At 41.8% G+C, this 19786-nt stretch overlaps 1 protein-coding gene across 1 annotated transcript in view; it reads right to left on the minus strand.

The window, feature by feature from the left end:
- The window catches only part of AKAP17A (A-kinase anchoring protein 17A), an 81323-nt gene extending 70035 nt beyond the window's left edge, over window positions 1-11288 (minus strand). The window contains exon 1 of the mRNA XM_087967087.1: window positions 10945-11288. The gene's annotated coding sequence lies outside the window, so the exon portion shown is untranslated. The remainder of the gene's footprint in view (window positions 1-10944) is intronic.
- Window positions 11289-19786: the final 8498 nt, after the last annotated feature.

The raw sequence follows: 19786 nt of genomic DNA on the forward strand, positions 1-19786 counted from the left end.
CTTCTAGTCCAACCTCCAGCTTAGGCAGGAAACCCTATATCATTTCAGACAAATGGTTTTCCAGTCTCTAGTCCTTCTTTTCATTAAACTAGACATACTCAGTTCCAGCAGTTGTTCTTTATATATTTCAGCCTCCAGTCCCCTAATCATCTTTGTTGCTCTTCTCTGCACTTTTCCTAGAGCAGCGGTGGCCAACCGGTGGGCTGTAGCCCACTGGTGGGCCGTGGAAAATTTTTGGTGGGCCACAGAAGAAATGGCCCCCAAAAGCAATTAATCTGGGCCGCTCAGTTCTTGCGCCTCCCGGCTCTCCGAGGGACCCCAGAGTCAGGCCCCTGAGATGCATGTGCCAGCCAACTCCTACACCAGGTGGTGGTGGCAACAGCAGTCCCCTCTGCCAGTGCTCACTGTCAGCTCTTCCCCATTAGTTCTCTAGTGTGAGATGGTGGCTAGAGAAAAACCACCAGGATTCAAAGTTGATCCAAGGAAAAAGGCTTTATTGGAATATACATCTGCAGATGGGTTCCTCCCTTTGGCAGCTGGGAAGAACGTAAGACAAAGTTTCTGCTCTACTCTTATACCCTAAAATTGACCCCCCCCCCCCAGTATACAAATGGCTTGATTTACAACCTATCTTTCAGGATACAAGTTACATTTTATCATCCTTTATGGTACCTAGCACATAACAGACACTTCTTTATCCGGTATCTAGCATTTCAAAGGCATTCCAAAAAGTGTGATAATTCCCAGCGCTTCAAAAACATTCCAAGATCAGTCAACATTTTAATCAGTGCTCGGCACTGCCCTTCCCCACTTCAAAAGAAAACATTCCTTTCATCATGAGTTTTGAGTCACAAAATGAATACACTTCTCACACTAGCTTTGAACTGCTCCTGGCTCTCTCTCTTTCCTCCCCCCAGCAGGCAGGAAAGGAAAGGGAGACAGAGCCGTGCACAGCTCTCCCCTTTTCCAGCCCTTGCTGCCTTTCCCAACATCGAAGCCTCGGAAACGCAGGCAAAGCCGCCGCAGCGAGTTGCCTTAGCATGTTCGGTTAGTTAAGAATCACCCTACTCAGAGAAGGAAGTGGTGAACCAGATGTTAAATTTGCAAACCAGTATTTGAACCGACAAGTTGGCCCTGCCCAACCCCCCCCCCGCCAGTCTCCACACGGACCATTTTTGATGCAGGTAAGTGCAGGGTCCACGCGGAGGCTCTGGGAGAGGGAAAAACGGGCCTTCTGGAAGTCCAGAAACCGGCCTGTTTCCGGCTTCTGGAGGGCCTCCAGAGCCTGGGGGAGGCCATTTTTGCCCTCCCAGAGGTCCGAGGGAAGCCTCTGGACTCTTGTGAAAGCGAAAACAGCCCTCCCGGAAGTTCCAGTAGGTCACTCCCACCATGGCTATGCCCACCCAGCAAACTGGGCAGCGAATTGGTTGCTGGGATTTTTGAATCCCAGTCCTGGTCTCAACATCTTTTTTACATTGTGGTGACCAAAACTGGTCCAAGTATGGCCTTACCAAGGCATTATAAAGTGGTATGAACACTTCACATGATCTTGATTCTATCCCTCTGTTTATGCAGCCTAGAATTTTTTTGACAGTTGCAGCACACTGCTGGCTCACATTTATGTGCTTGTCCACGCAGACTCCAAGATCCCTCTCATAGTTGAATCATGAAGGGAGCTGAGTCACTAGGTTTTTGAACAAGAATGGTTTTAAGATTTCTGCCCTCTTTTCCTTTTCCTACACAATGTCTATTGACTTCCAAATTTTAAATTGGGATAAAGAGGTGGGAAGAGTAATTCTGCATTTCACGGTGAAATGATTGCATTATTTCACTCTTAAGCAAACCTCAAAAAAATGAACACTTTACACTACTTTTTATTTATTTAAATTTTTATGCCACCCATTTCCTCTGCAAGATGGTTCTGGGCAGCTATAGATGTTTCTCTCTTTCAAAACAAACAAATAAATCAATTCTTCCTACTAGAATTGTGTATGTCTGTCTGCCTGTTCTCTCTTATATCTGATCAGCTATCTGATCAGCTATCCACTTAGAAATGGTTTAGGGTTAGAGTCCACCTTTTTAGCTAGTACTGTAAAAGAAAGAAGAATTATTGTTTAAGAGGTACTGAGCTGTGAATAACTACTTGGAAAATTAGGATATTTGTAGATTTGTAAGGTCCTGAGTATGTTTGAAAAAAGTTAAGAGTAACATCTGAGGGATCTTTGGTGTTCTCTCATCTTGGTTGTTTTTTTGCAGATGTTTCATTACCCAAACTAGATAACATTATCACTTTTAGTCTGTGTTGTGAATCAATAAAAAGTAACTAAGCCCAAATGCAAAGCGGGTTTTGAAAGCCTGCACACCTGATTGGTCCTTAAACAACGAACAAGGATTGGTCTGTAACTAGTCCCTGATTGGCCCATATTAGGACACTTCTTATTGGGTATTAGTTGAACTTGTTGCACATATTATTGGTTAATAAGGTAGCAGCCAACCCTATAAAAGGGTTACTGCTGCCCATAGCCTTGCTCTCTTCTGTTCTATCTACTGTTATTAAAGAGTTGAAGTCACTGGTCAGATGTCTGGTCTCCATTATTCTCCAAACTTAACACTGGCGACGAAGTGGGATGCAGAGACCGAAGAACTGACTGATCTACAGAGCAACCAACAGAGCACGTGGTCGAACACGCACTATCAATGGCAACATGGCCAGCGGTGCTGTACCACCCGCTCCATTCAACCCAGAAACCGAAGACTGGGAGTCGTACATGGATAGGTTCCAGATGTTTCTGGAGACCAACAACTTGAAAGATGCAACAGCCAGCAAAAAAGAGCTGTATTTCTAACCCACTGCGGGCCTACCGTGTTTAAAATGGCAAAATCACTTGCCAAACCAGCCAAGTAAAGCGATGGACTGGGACGTCCTCGAGCCTTTGCTACGGGCCCACTACGCACCCACCGTGCCAACCTTAGTCAGAAGGCACGAATATTACCAGAGGGTCCAGCGGAAGGCGAAAGCCTTGCCAACTACGCCGCAGACCTCCGCAACCTTGAGGCCTCTGCATGGATTCTCTAACTTAGAAGAAGCCCTCCGAGACCGCCTAGTTCTGGGCCTAGAAGACTGCACGATCCAGAGCAAAATCATGGCTAAGGGGGACATCAGCCTCACCGATGCCCTTAAAGAAGCCACTGCAGCAGAGGCAACCAAGAAGTCGGCAGCCCGAATACGCCGCACCAGCGCACCGCTACGTCAACTCGCCAATGATACCTCGCCTCGCTCAGAGAGACACCGGCATCGACTCACCACGAAGACCTAGAATCCCCGTCAGAAAGTGATGAGGAAGAGGTCAACCGACTCCGAACGGAACGAGACCAGTTCACACAACGCTCACGTCGACCATGTGCAGGATGTGGAGCGAATCACCCACGATCCAGCTGTAAATTCCTCGACGCACTCTGCCGCGTTTGCGGAGAAGAGGTCACATCGCAAAGGTTTGCAGAAGCAAACAAAACTCCAACTCAAACCCCGACAGGCCGAATGCCAGTCTTCAGGATTCATCAGCACACCCGAGACAAACTGAATCACCAATGGGGAAGCCACTCCTACAGAAACAAACCGTCCACCACTTCCACCAGGCGGAAGAAACCAGGCGGGAAGAGACCCACCAGACAATTACCATAGGCCACGCTACATCCCTAGATGCCGGGAAAATCAGAGTGAAGGTCGCTATCGAAAACAAACCTTGTGTAATGGAGGTGGACTCAGGATCATCCCTCTCGATGGTGTCCTGGAAGACGCTCCAACAGCCCGTTCCGACGATTCGCCGCAAGACCTCAACCCTCAAAGGGTTATACTCAAAGATTACCAGGGTAACTGAATTCCCGTTGTCGGGTCCCGCCGATTCAGGTCTCTTTCAAGGACCGCACCGCCGCACTGCCACTGACTGTCGTTGACCGTGACCGGCCTAGTCTTTTAGGCCTGCAATGGTTCAAACCGCTCGGAATCACTGTAGCAGGAGTCCACCGTGCGAGAGCAACGATTGGGAGGAAGCCCTCGTGCAAGAATTCCAAGACGTTTTCGCGAACGGACTAGGCAAGTACAAGGGGACCCCGATCTCATTTAACTTGAACCCTGAGGTAGCACCCATCTGCCTTAAACCGCGTCGGTGCCGTTCGCCCTGAAACCTAAAATCGACGAACAACTCAATAAGCTAATAGTACAGGGCGTGCTGGAACCCACCGACCACGCCCGGTGGGAAACCCCAATAGTGACGCCTATCAAGCCTGATGGGTCACTGAGAATTTGCGGAGACTACCGGGCCACCTAAACCACGCACTTCAGCAAAGTGCATATCCAGTGCCGGTAGTGCAACACCTGCTCCATTCCCTGGGCGGCGGGAAAGTTTTCGCTAAATTAGACCTAGCGCAGGCATATCAACAATTGCCTGTAGATCCGGCCACCGCGGGGCGCAAACTATCGTCACGCATAGGGGCGCATTTAAATGCAACCGGCTCCAGTTCGGGGTAAGCGTCGCTCCAGGAATCTTTCAGAGCTTAATGGAAAGGCTGTTACAAGGAATAAGAGGGGTCGTACCGTATTTCGACGATGTACTCATCGCCGCCCCTAACAGAGACATTCTAGAAAAAGCGACTCCGAATGGTCTTACAAAGGTTCCAAGACGCCGGCCTCAAAGTCAAAAAAATAAATGCCAGTTATGTACCGAAGGGTGGAGTTCTTGGGATACCTCTTGGACAGTCAAGGAATCCATCCCACTGAGGACAAATTAAAGGGAATTAAGAAGGCCCCCACTCCAAGGAACAAGGCAGATCTACAGGCGTTCCTTGGACTTATCAATTTTATAACGTCTTTTTACCCAATAAAGCAACGGTAGCTGAACCATTACATAGACTCTTAGACAAAAAGCAACGTGGGTTTGGGGACAACGTGAACAATACGCTTTCCAACAAGTAAAGAAATTGCTAACTTCTGATTCTGTACTTATGCAGTACAACGAGACTCTGCCGTTAACTATTACCTGTGACGCCTCACCTTTTGGGGTTGGAGCAATCTGGCCCACGTCTTACCAAACGGAGCAGAAGCTCCCGTCGCGTTTTTCGCGAACCTTAGCTAAAGCTGAAAGAAATTATAGTCAGCTGGATAAAGAAGCTTTAGCTATTGTGGCTGCAGTTAAACGATTTCATGAATATGTGTATGGGCGTGCGTTTACAATAATTACTGATCATAAACCACTACTGGGGATTATTGCGGGTAATAAACCAACCCGTATATATTGTCCCCCAGAATGACCCGCTGGTCTGAATTCTTGGCGGCGTACAACTACACCTTGCAACACCGCCCGGGAAATCAATTCTCACGCTGATGCATTGAGCAGAACACCGCTCCCAGAATCGGTTGAAGATCCAGCCCCAACCATCACAACGCTGCAAATTGAGGCTCTACACGCGCCGCCATTGACGGCGAGAGACATTGCCCTCGAAACAAAACGAGATCCGGTCCTGCAACACATCCTACGCTGGGTTGAACGTGGTTGGCCAACAGAACAACTATCACCGGAATGGGCGCCGTTCAAAGCCCGCCAAACCGAACTGTTTTCCCAAAAGGGCTGCATCTTGTGGGGCGATAGAGTCGTAATCCGGGCAAACTGCAACGAACTGTTTTAGCGGTATTGCACGACGGACATCCGGGCATCGTGCGAATGAAAGCACTCGCACGAGCTACGCCTGGTGGCCGGGAATCAACAAAAGAATCGAGGCCTGGGTCGCTACTTGTCAACGTTGCCAGGACGTCAGCAACGCCCACCTAAAGCAAGCCCAACCGAATGGGAAACTCCGAGGGGACCATGGTCCCGTATTCATATTGACTTTGCGGGGCCTACAAAAGGGCACACTTTCCTTATTACAGTCGACGCCTATTCAAATTGGCTCGAGATCCATCGAATGAACACAACTACAACGGACTCAGTTATCAACAAATTAAACAGGTTATTTGCCACACATGGTTTTCCGGACGTTCGTCTCAGACAACGACCCACAGTTCACAGCATTACCATTTGAACAATATCTTGCTGACCGGGGCATCCGCCATGCGCTAACCTCGCCCGCGCACCCTGCGGCGAACGGACGTGCAGAGCGCATGGTACAGTTTGTAAAAAGACCCTCCACAAAATGGAATTATGCGACATCGATGAAAAAATCAATCAATTTTATTGTTGCAGCACATCACGCCCCACAGCGTTACCAACAAAACGCCCGCCCGAACTTCTCATGGGGCGGAAACTACGATCGCACCTTGACCGGCTCCACCCCGCATACGCACCCGAAAAGCCTTTCGGCTCCAGCAGCAAATGCCGGGAATTTAAGGTAGCGATTTAATCTTTGCCAAAAACTTCTCCGGCGACCCTTTATGGATACCCGCAACCGTCACCCACCTCACAGGGCCGAGATCTTACCGCCTGCTAACAGACGATGGGAGGGTGTGGAAACGCCACATAGACCAACTCCGTTCGAGATTACCACCCAGCGCCCATGGCTCCCAAGTTCACCAACTGAGGGGAGGAAATATCGAGAAATTGACTTCGAGATGACAAATAGCAGGCCAACGGAAACCCTACGGCCCAGCGAAGTACCGGGAATCGAAGCAGGGAGGGAGTTGACTGTCCCATGGGACGTGAACACGGGGAAACCGAACTGCGAAACCCGAAGAAACACTGATTGGTGGGGACAACCAAAGCGAAAGCAACACGGAATTTCCGTGCAGCGAACGGAGCTTAACAGAGATCATCCAAGCGCTCCACTGGAACCGGACTTTAGGCCAAACCCGGTGGAACCACGGAAATCATCCAGACAGACCAAATGGCCTGTCTATCTTGAGGATTTTGTTACAGCTCCCCTCAAACGGAGCCCAAGGGGAGGGGTGTTGTGAATCAATAAAAGTAACTAAGCCCAAATGCAAAGCGGGTTTTGAAAGCCTGCACACCTGATTGGTCCTTAAACAACGAACAAGGATTGGTCCGTAACTAGTCCCTGATTGGCCCATATTAGGACACTTCTTATTGGGTATTAGTTGAACTTGTTGCACATATTATTGGTTAATAAGGTAGCAGCCAACCCTATAAAAGGGTTACTGCTGCCCATAGCCTGCTCTCTTCTGTTCTATCTACTGTTATTAAAGAGTTGAAGTCACTGGTCAGATGTCTGGTCTCCATTATTCTCCAAACTTAACAGTCTGCACTAGCACTGATGATGTTATCTAGTTTGGGCAATGAAACACTGCAAGAAAACTACCAAGTTCAGAACACCAAGGACCCCTCATTTCAACATGAGCTACACATATTCTCCTTTATTGGTAGAGTGATATGTATAAATGAACTCAAAGGAGCTATGAATTATTATAAGCAAACTCCATCATAAATGAAAGATATGGACAATTAGCTGTAGCTAATATCATACAGTATATGTAAGATATTCTAAGATGGTACTGTACTTTAGATTCTCCATCTGACTTTGAATGATGAGTGTGAACTTTTCAATTTAATCTGGGCAAACTATATTTCTGGAGTATTAATGCACATGTAGGTTGCTTTCGGGGAAAAGTTGAACCCAAATCAGGGAATTAAGTATACGATCCAAAGAAAATGTTAAATCCAACTTTAAGGTAGCAGCAAGACACTTGACACAAAATATCTCAGACTAAAAGTGTGGCATGAGATATCATTCTTGACATTTGCTCTGATGTGATGCTACAGTCACACAAGAGAAAATTGATGGTGTTTATCGTTCCAAAATATACAGATCTTTGTCAATCACCAAAATCTCTCAATATTGTCTAATCAGGCGCAAGGTCTTATAAGTCTTGTGGTTTGCAAAAACATCAAAATCTAACATGGTAGTAACAGAAATCTCATATAAGAATATGAAAATTACACACAAATATACTTAGACATCACTAAGCAGAGGTATTTCTCTGTAAAAGCTCACATTTCCTGGCAGAATTACTGAAAACCTTGCATAATCTGACAAACTTGTGAAATTCTGGGTGAAAGTGTTCACAGTACTACACTAAATTGTGTAATGGAATCTGGGATCAGAAAATATTGCAAACCTCTACACAAAGAAAAACGTGATTCTATACATTTTAGTGACTGAGTGCTGTATCATTAAATCATACAATCATTAAGTCATACAATTGTTGTTTTTAACTGTTTGAGCTATAGTTTCTTCTTCTATGAAAACTGATATTTTGAAACAAAGAACGTAAATTTTTAAAAAGCCCTAAAATAGCTGAAGGCCAGCTTTACAGAAGGAGTCTCTGACTTAAGATACATTTGAAGGGTAGAATAGAAATCTTCCTTGAGTAACCAACCTTTATTTAGAAAACTTTAATCAAATCGAAAGGGTGGATGCCTGCATCGCAATACTATGTGAACAGTCCAGAAAAAGAATTGTATTGAATTCCCGAATTAGATTGACCTCTTGTGGGCACTTCAGTTTGAACTTCAAAATTTAATATTTTAAAACAAGAAACACTAATCAATTTTAGATCTGAGATGTGAAATAACTTGTCACGGAACATCTCTGAAGTCTGTTTGAGATAGGTCATTTGAACCCTATGTCTCTCTCAGGCTGTTTTGATATTGTATTTGGTTTATTGTGAACCTGGGAAATACTCAGGATAGGCAGATGTGCATCTCAATCTGATCAATATTTACTTAGTAGAAATTCCTAATGGATTCAGTGGAACTTCATATGGCACACATTTATTCTGAGATTTAAAATAAAAAAAATGTTTTATACATTTTGAGACCAATTTTAGAGTATTGTTCAATTGTTTGGAATCCCCACCATATATCTGGCATCAGTACAATTGAGCGAGTTCAGAAGTACTTCAGGAGAAAAATCTTGCACTCTTCTGTACACAATAGAATTCCTTACGCTCCTGTGAACTGTGTCGCTTGTAGTCAGGCCTAGGTATTGCATACAAAATTATATGTAGTAATGTTTTACCTGTAAATGACTTTTTCTGTTTTAATCGCAATAATATGCGCACGAACAACTGCTTTAAACTCAATGTAAATCGTTCTAAACTTGACTAAAAAAATATGATTTCTGTAATAGAGTGGTCCAATTCTGGAATGCTCTACCTGATTCAGTTGTCTCAGCTACAAATTTTCCGTGGACCTTACTTCATATTTAAGTGGTCAGTAGAGGGGGCGTGCATAAGTGCACTAATGTGCCTATGATCCCTGTCATTATATTTTTATTCTCTTATTCTTGTTCCCGTTTTTGTTTGACAAATTCCAATAAATAAATAAATACATCAAACATACTGTCAAATTATTATATTTTGGTAGAAATACAGGTAGTCCTCAACTTACAACCCCAACTGAAGCCCAATTTTGTACTGCTAAGTGAGACATTCGTTAAGTGAATTTTGCCCCATGTTATGACCTTTTCTGTCATATTTGTTAAGTGAATCGTTGAAGTTGTTAAGTTGTAACATAGTTGTTAAGGCTTCCCCGTTGACTTGCTTGTAAGAAAGTCACCAGAGGTGATCATGGGATCCCGGGACACTGCAACTATCGTAAATATAAGTCAATTGCCAAGCGCCTGGATTTTATCATGTGACTATGGGATGCTTCAAAAGTCTTAAGTGTGAAAAATGGTCATAAGTCACTTTTTTCAGGGACATTGTAACTTCAAACTGTCTCTAAATGAACTGTTGTAAGTCGAAGACTACCTGTGCTTTTATATAACTTGAACAAAAGGGATATAGTATGCTTATTATTAGAAATGGGCAGGGGTGGGATGCTATCGGTTCTGCCCGGCTCTATAGAACCAGTAGCTCTGAAGAGCAGCAGACACAGAACCCGTTCTGTATCTGTTGCTGTTTGGCCCACATGCCTGTCCAGGCTCTTACCTGACCTTTATTTCCTGCTTTTCCAACCTCAGCTGCTTTGTGTGGCACAGCCGAGGTTGAAAAAGCAGTAAAAAAAGTGCTTTTTCAAACGCTGCGTACCTACGCGCAGCGCTTACCAGCTGTCCGGGCAGCACGCAAAATGTAAAATTAGCAAACTGGCAGTAATGCCGGTTGAATCTCATCCCTGGAAATGGGTATGAGGTTGACTCTTAATTAGTAAAATTATCTATGTATGGGTAACCTGCAATATGGCTATGCTTATTCATTGTCTTCTTGACATGGCAAGCAGTACATACAGGTGAAACTCGAAAAATTAGAGTATTGTGCAAAAGTTCATTTATTTCAGTAATGCAACTTAAAAGGTGAAACTAATATATGTATAAACTCATTACATGCAAAGCAAGATAGTTCAAGCCGTGATTTGTCATAATTGAGATGATTATGGCTTACAGCTCATGAAAACCCCAAATCCACAATCTCAGAAAATTAGAATATTGTGAAAAGATTCAATATTCTAGGCTCAAAGTGTCCCACTCTAATCAGCTAATGAAGCCATAACACCTGCAAAGGGTTCCTGAGCCTTTAAATGGTCTCTCAGTCTGGTTCAGTAGGAAGCACAATCACGGGAAAGACTGCTGACCTGACAGTTGCGCAGAAAACCATCATTGACACCCTCCATAAGGAGGGAAAGCCTCAAAATTGGTAATTGCAAAAGAAGTTGGATGTTCCCAAAGTGATGAATCAAAGCACATTAATAGAAAGTTATGTGGAAGGGAAAAGTGTGGAAGAAAAAGATGCACAAGCAGCAGGGATAACCACAACCTGGAGAGGATTGTCAGGAAAAGGCCATTCAAAAGTGTTGGGGACTTTCACAAGGAGTGGACTGAGGCTGGAGTCAGTGCATCAAGAGCCACCACACAGAGACAGATGCTGGACATGAGCTTCAAATGTCGTATTCCACTTGTCAAACCGCTCCTGAACAACAAACAACGTCAGATGCATCTTACCTGGGCTAAAGAAAAACAGACCTGGTCTGTTGCTCAGTGGTCCAAAGTCCTCTTTTCTGATGAGAGCAACTTTTGCATCTCATTTGGAAACCAAGGACCCAGAGTCTGGAGGAAGAATGGAGAGGCACACACTGCAAGATGCTTGAAGTCCAGTGAGAAGTTTCCACAGTCTGTGTTGATTTGGGGAGCCATGACATCAGCTGGTGTTGGTCCACTGTGCTTCATTAAATCCAGGGTCAATGCAGCAGTCTACCAGGAGATTTTGGAGCATTTCATGCTTCCTTCCACAGACAAGCTTTATGGGGATGCTAACTTCATTTTCTAGCCGGACTTGGCACCTGCCCACACTGCCAAAAGCAACAAAACCTGGTTCAATGACCGTGGGATTACTGTGCTTGATTGGCCAGCAAACTCACCTGACCCTATGGGGCATTGCCAAGAGAAAGGTGAGAGACATGAGACCGAACAATGCAGAAGAGCTGAAGGCCGCTATTGACGCATCCTGGTCTTTGGTAACACCTCAGCAGTGCCACAGGCTGATAGCTTCCATGCCACGCCGCATTGAGGCAGTAACTGCTGCAAAAGGGGCCCAAACCAAGTACTGAGTACATATGCATGCTTATACTTTTCAGAGGTCCGATATTGTTCTATGTACAATCCTTGTTTTATTGATTGCATTTAATATTCTAATTTTCTGAGATTGTAGATTTGGGGTTTTCATGAGCTGTAAGCCATAATCATCACAATTATGACACATCATGGCTTGAACTATCTTGCTTTGCATGTAATGAGTCTATCTCATATATTAGTTTCACCTTTTAAGTTGCATTACTGAAATAAATGAACTTTTGCATGATATTCTAATTTTTTTGAGTTTCACCTATAAGTGGGTTAAATAATTAGAAACATATTCTGTAATGACATTGGTAATGGCATCTATAATTCTCAAAAAGATTACTACAGAATGGAAAGGAGCAGAAAAAGGCAATGGGCAATTATAAAGGCCAATAAATTCAGTCAGATGATATGACTGAAAAATACCTTCAATGCCAACTGGTGAAACTGACTTACAATAAATTTATTATAAACTAGTAGTATGTCTTCATTGTATAGAATTAGTTATAAAAAATAACAGTCTTTTTAAAGTTTAAGATAAAGTGGAAACGTTTCCCTAACACTAATTTCTTTCAAATTAGAGGAATGTGAAACTCAAACATCTTTAGTCCATTAACAGAAGCAGAATACTAGAGTGGTCATTGCTCCCTCTAGTGGACCAAAAGAAAAATGCAAAATATCACATAATCAATATCCACTCACTGAATTGCTGCTGCTGCTGCTCTTGATATATTAAAACTCTCCTGATCTGCAGTTAAAGCATAAGAGAATGAAAAGAAGCTTCCAGAAACAATCTCCACCCAGTATTCTGTCCTTCTATATTTTTGTCAGTTTGGGAAAAAAATGCATAGCAATCTGCAGGGGAACAGGTAGGAAGCCAGTGAAATTACACCTCATAAGGTTACAAAATTATACACAGGCAGTCCCCTTACAACTACACTTGGGAGCAGCATTGCTAAGCAAGGTGGCCGTTAAATGGGTCACATCCAATTTTACAAGCAACCCCACCCCCCATGATTGTTAAATGAATCTGTTCAGCGAATCACAAAGTCTTTAGGCAAATCCAGCTTTCCCCATTGACTTTGCTTGTTGGGGGTGGGCTGGGAAGATCACAAATGGTGATCAGATTATTCTGGGATGCTGCAATGGTCATAAATATATGTTGGTTGACAAGTATCTGAATTTTGATTATGTAACTGTGGGGATGCTACAATAGTTGTAAGTTGTGAGGGTTGATTGTAAGTCACTTTTTTCATTGCCATTATAAATTTTAACAGTTGCTTCGCAAATGGTTATAAGTTGAGGACTACCTGTGTTTCATATCATTTGCACAATTAACTTGCACCGGTCAGCTTTGTTTGAAGGTTCATACTATGAACCTTCTCAATTGCAAAGCACAGTTCTCTCTCTCTCTCTGTTTAAAAGCCAAACTGCAAGAGGCTGTCACATTGTTGCAATCACATGCTTTTTACAATCGTTCTAAGTGTTCGTTTGCTGTTGTGTGTAAAATGTAGGCAGAATTGTTCTGGACTGTTTTGGTTGCTTGTTGATTCTTGCAAGTTATGGGCATTCATGGGGGGGATGTGATGTAAATCCCCCCCCCCCCTATCTATAACATGGATGATGCATGCAAGTTTGCAAGGTTTGGTGGTTGCTTTATAACAGGAGTGTCAAATTCAAGACCCGTGGTCTGAATTTGGCCCACGGGGCTGACCTGGAAACAGCGAAGGATCGGCCTATGGTGCTCTGCCAGTGAAAATGGAGGGCTGCAGGAGGTTCTCGCAGTAAAAAAGGGGGGGCGGGGTCAAACACAACCCTGATGCAACCGTCAATGAAATCAAGTTTGACAGCCCTGCTTCATAATGACAGGACACCTATTTTCTGATGCCCTTGTTGCAACTCCTCCTGGGTCACAATAACCCAGACTAAGCTGTCAAAAGTAGCCGATTGAAAAGCCTATTACAAATACCAAGTGGCTGCCCAGGGTTGTTGTTGTTTTTTTTACCCCTTTTGAAATACTTCTTCAGAGATATGTTTTAAACTGTAGCTTTGGAGTGGGCATAGGATTAATAGTTGCCTTTTTGATCAGGAGTTAACAAAAGAATAGGCCAAGAGTCCATACTAATGTATGTGTGTGGGGACGGGGGGAATTTCTGAGCTTATGTTTAAAAGTACTGCCAAAGAAAATACTAGCTTTATTGCAATTTCAAACACATTACAATGAGGTTAAAAACAAATACAGCCAGTTCTTGTACTTTATTGTTAGTGTAGAAGGTCTGCAGCCACATTCAAATTATGATGGTTAATAGAAAACTAAGTGAGTCAATAGTTTTCCTCTAATAATTAATGCAGAGCAAATAGCATGATGTAACCCATGTATTTCTCCAAAGCTTCTCACTGACCACTATTGGAAGTAAAAACTAAATTAGATGGATCCTGGGTCTGATGTGCTCCATGTGAACACTGCTGCATCAAGATGAAAAATCAAGTTCCACTTACCAAGTTTGTACTGAGGTGCCCTTTGTGAAAAAGCAACCAAAGACATCAATCACTCTAGGCCCAAATGATGGAAAGTTCTGTTATTGTCTGGGCATGTGACACAACTTTTTCATATTTCGCTGTCCTGAGTTCACTGAACCTTTAGCTCAAATGCAATTTCTAGGAGAATGGACTACTTTCTTCTACTTTATAGCCTAAAGTTCTGATTGAAAGGAATCAAGATTTTATTGGAAAGCTGCCTCTTCCTTATTCCAAGAACTGTGATTTGGTCATAGGATTTATCTTCTGAAAGTTACTTTAATGGAGACATGGCATTCTAAGTTTCCCATAGAAAGCTGACTGTGAAATTCTGAGAGTTGAAGTCTATACACCTTAAAGTTGCAGGTTTGAAAAAACACTTCCCTAGAAATATAACAGAAACAAGAAGTTGTTAGTGTTAATGTTGGTAACTTCATTTTACATTCTATTTTTGTAGAAACTAACTTAAACAATCTTGGAAAACTTGAAACATCTCACTGTCTAGAAGTAACTAAACTAAGCTTCATGCTGGCTAAGAAGTCAAGGTTGTAGTTCCAACATATTGGAGATTACCAGGATGGAGAAAGCCAGCATAATATTTGGAAGACATTTATTATCACAGGTACATGATCACATTCTTTGGGCTTCATCCTTATTGTATTATAAATGTACAAGCTTTACCTGTTTGATACATGACTGTAATACAATGGGTTACAAGATTTTATAAACCTGAAAAAATGCATAGTGCTTGTAGTTGAAGATCTGTGAGATTAATTTGCTGTCTAATTGTGCCAGAGTTAATTTTAAGTCTTTTTCATGAAATAATACAATTTGGGTATTTCCCCTAATCTATAATGTAGAAAAAAGTACACAGTACACTTGTAAAAGTCAATAACTGAACTCTGAACATAGTGATCTTTAACCTTTATTTTCTCTGTAAGCAGATATTTCCCTGATACCATCTGGTGTCATTGTTCTTCATCTCAACTATTCCTTTAGTTTCTCAAAATTTGTCATTGACTGAGTTATAATGATTACTTATTAAACATTGGAAGGTTTTTCTAGTTTACTTAGTGCCTATTCCCACAGGGATAGTTAGGTTATCCACTGATAACCTAACAAGGAAAGATCTAAATACTAATAAAATTTGATCTGCAAACATGAGAGGCAAAAGAGGAAACACCTCTGTTCCTTTAATACCATATTCCCATACCAGATCTTAATATTAAATTGGAAAATTGGCAACTGTTCACCCACATTCCCTCTCCCCCATATCCTCTCCTGCTGCTTCTCCTGCCACTGGATTGGCAGGGGGGGGGGGGGAGAGCTATTACAGGTACTTCTTTTTTTTTTAATAAAAAATTTTATTTGAGTTTTCACAAAACATAACACAAATAAAATAACCTTTTTAGAGAATAGCATGATCCCGGGTTATCCCTTTTCCATACAGACACAAACTCAATTTCATATTCATCTTTGTACTCTATTCCATATCTTATTACTATTTTAGCATTTTCTCAGTGATTTTTCCCTTCCCTTAGTTTTCTCAACCTTGTTTTTAATTATCTCATTCCTTTCTAAATTCAATTACATATTTTTTTCTAAGTTTCAATATCTTTCTGTTCATTATGTTTATACTTTTGTTTGTCCTGTTTCAATTTCATATTTTCTTTTCTCATTAAACAAGTTTTCCCCTGTAGTTACTGATTGGAGTATGACACCTTTGTATCTTTTCATTTTTGTCCATTCAGATCTTATTTAAACTTCAATTTATGCCTTTACAATTATAACATTGAATATCTAACCTCTATTTTATAACACATAACTTTTGCCAATCAAATTCTGTTTGGTACATTCTTAAAATGCACACTAAATTCTTAAAGATAATATATATATATAAAATGATAATACATAAAATACTCATTCTATTCCAATTCGGCTCAACCATGAATGTTAGTTACAATCTTCCATTAATATTAATTAATATCTTTAACATTTCTTTTCAATGAAATATCATACTTCCTTAGGAATACTTATAATATTTTTTTTTTTTCATATTTCTTTCATATTTCTCTTCACTTAAATTTTTATAAATCATTAATAACAATTAAAACATTCCCATCCTTTCCTAATTTCATTCTCTCATTCTCTTTATTTCATTTATTAACAAACATTCCGTTACAATAAGTATTTTTTCTATCACTTTAATCATACTTGTTTTATATTTTCTAAATTCATTTCTATTTCTAATATAACAATACTATCTTATGTACCCTTGCAGAATCCTCTCTTTCAATTAAATTTTCACCCATTATCTCTATGTCTTCTAAATAGGCTTATACCTTTAATCCTTGTACATTTTCCCTGTTTCTCTGTATCCTGTTTCTGTCCTTTATAAATTCTTTTCCTTTACTTCTTCCTGCTCTTCTTCCCCCTCCCCCTTTTGATCCCTTGTCTCTCTAATTCTAATTCTCTCTTCTGTAATCTTCTCTTCTGTTTCTTCCTAATATTGTAATTGCTTTTCAAACTTTTTTTTGGTTGTTTTTTCAAATCTTATTTTTTTCACTCTTTCCCCCCTTTCCTTTCCCCCCCCACATAGAATTACTTGATTATTAAAAATGGCTTCTTCTTTGTCCCACCCTTCTTGTTCTTCAAGCATTTCTTGTTGTTTCTCATAGTTCAAGATCTCCATTTCTAAAAATTGAAATACGAAGTCAAAAAAACTTCTTCCTTCTTGTGCATCTTCTTTCTGTTTTTTAAGTTCCATTTTCAGTTCTTCCAAGAGTGATACCATTTTAAACACTTTTAAACAACCACCTGATTGATTTTAGTCATTTAAATCCAATAACCAAAAATCCAAAAATCACCAAATAATCCAAATAATCCAAGGCTGTTTTTTCTTGTTTCTTTTTTCCACTTTCTCTTCGTGGGGTTCTATTATCTTGTAGGAATCTTGTTAAGGTTTCACAGTTAATTCCTTTTACTTCCAGGTGGTTGCTTCCATTTTTCCAGATCCCACCCTTTTGTTTTTTCCTTTTCTCTCCTTTCCTTCTTTTTAAATATCCAAGAAATCTTTATTATCCCTTTGGCATTTTATTTTCAGCTTGAATGCCTATTAATGTCAAAGTGAGGTTTTTTTTCAATTTCTTACTTAAGTCTCTTAGCTGTCAGTACAGGGAAGGAAAGGGGAAAAAAACCCAAATCTTTTCCCTTCTCTCTCTCCTTCACCGGTTCAGAAATCTTCTTTGGGAACAATGTTATTCTTTATAGTTCAGATTCCGGAGTACCTTATGTTGTTGCTTTTTCAGTTCAACCCGGTCAGTCAAAGCTTTCTCTTCTTATCTACCTCCTGCACAATGTTTTCCGGTCGAGTTCTTCTTTGAGGTGGCCATTTCTGACCACTGCTGCAACCGCCTTTGGGAAAGGGAGTAATGGCCAGCTGGGGAGGAGAGATGCGGCTCTCCTCAACCCTGCTGGCGGTCTTCCCCTTCTTCACCACCTCTACAGGATGGCTTTGCCCCGAATCCAGCCGGCTCAGGGTGCTCCGGCGGCGAGCACGGATCGAAACCATGCACAATTGTGGATTTTGGTCCATCGCCGAAGAAACCCAAACCGGAAGTCCATTACAGGTGCTTCTTGAGTTATAATTACAATTGGAACCAGAATTTCCATTGTAATCAAAGTGGTTGTTAAATGAGTGATGTCCAATTTTAACTTTTTTGCCATAGTTAAGAAATCACTGTAATAGTTAAGTGGCTCATGTGATCATTAAGTGACTCTGGCTTCCCTCATTGACTTGGCTGGGAAGGCCATAAATAGTGAATAAATGACTCTGGGCTGTTGCAATAATTATACAGGCAGGGGTGGGATGCTACGGGTTCTGCCCGGTTCTAAAGAACCAGTAGCTCTGAAGAGCAGCAGACATGGAACCAGTTTTGTGTTTGCTGCTGTTTGGCCCACCTGCCCGCGCAGGCTTTTACCTGTCCTTTATTTCCTGCTTTTTCAACCTCAGCTGCTTTGCGTGGCACAGCTGAGGTTGAAAAAGCAGGAAAAAAGAGGCTTTTCAAACCCTGCGCACCTGCATGCTGCGCTTTTCAGCTGTCCAGGCGGCCCCACCTAAGGTTGTTTCACACACGCGCGCAGCGTAGTCACCAAACCGGTAGTAACACTGATTGAATCCCACCTGTCTAAATGCATGCTGGTTGCCAAGTGTGGGAATGCTGCAACAGTTTTAAGTGCAAGGATCAGTTGTGTCACTTTTTTTCAGTGCCACTGGAACTTTGACAGGTGATAAATGAAAGGTTGTATATTAAGAACTACCTATACTTACATTTTCTTGCCACAGTACAGTAGAAGATGGATACAATTAGAGGAAATAGGTCTTTGGTCTCTTTCCAGTGTGGTATTGGCTGAAGAATTTTTTTCCATCACTTCTATTCCCCCATTTGATGTTTTCCACCAATCTCTCTCCTTCCCTTGCTTCTTGTGCAGGTGCCCCTATTTGGTATGAAGCAGCTCTTATTGAAGGGAAGAACAATCAGCTCATGTGCTGCTTCTCCAATGGCAGGGAAGCCATTGACTACAGAACTTCCTGCTGAAAAGCTGCTTCCCTCCCCAAATCCCAGGTTCAGCAGTGCAAGGTCGCCCTAAACTGTATATGCAGGAGCTGTTACACATGTGTACAATTATCCAAGTACTGATTCACTAAAGTTTCAGAAAGGGATCTACTCTATATGGTAAGTATTTAAACCCCATATAGGGGAGCATGACATAATGATGCAGCCATAACTCTCTGCTGGGAGGCTTAAGGGTAGGCAGATAATATATATCATTCTTGTTCTTTCCTTTCAGTCTTTTCCAATGTCTAACAAAGTACACTGTGAATTACAAAACTCATGCTGTTAAAGTAAGTCGGACTTTTCCCCAATTTTATTCAACATCAGTCACTCTTATAACTCCATAGCTTTGGTCTGCACATTAGATCTGACAGGGAAGCATTAATTAATTAATTATTAAAAACTATATAGCCTCTCAACTCACCTAGGTGACTCCAAGCAGCTCACAAAATTTAATGTTGCAAGATAATTTGTTTCATACCACTTCCAATGGAAGATAATTTAAATCCCAAAATTACTGGTCATTGTTACTTTTTAGAGCACGGTACTGCAAAAGTCATTCTATCCCATAATTACAGATTCACATCAGTTTGAGACTTTGTTTTCTTGCAATTCATACATTCCATGAATGTGGTTAAACCTCCAAAATACCATGTTCATCCATGCTATGCCAAAATAAGCAAATATGGTTCAAGAGGCCAAGATACAATAGTATCAGAGGTGGTATTCATCAGGTTCTGACCACTTCTGAAGAACCGTAGTGGAAATTTTGAGTAGTTTGGAGAATCGGTAGCAGAAATTTTGAGTAGTTTGGAAATACCACCTCTGACTGGCCCCACCCCCATCTATTCCCTGCCTCCCAAATCCCAGCTGGTCGGCTGGGTCTTCTTTTGTTGCCCTGCACAGGAGAATGGAGCTGGAAAGCAGGTTAGTGGGGTGGGGAGGGAATGGAGATTTTGCAGTATCCTTCCCCTGCCACGCCACCAAGCCATGTCCACCAAGCTATGCCCACAGAACCGGTAGTAAAAATATTTGAATCCCACCACTGAATAGTATGTCTAAACAATACACCTAGCCAGGCTAGTTGCAAGCTT

The sequence above is a fragment of the Notechis scutatus genome, chromosome 5 (genome assembly GCF_049901735.1).
Source record: "Notechis scutatus isolate UNSWTSFEM ecotype Mainland chromosome 5, rNotScu1.2, whole genome shotgun sequence".
Lineage (NCBI taxonomy): Eukaryota > Metazoa > Chordata > Lepidosauria > Squamata > Elapidae > Notechis > Notechis scutatus.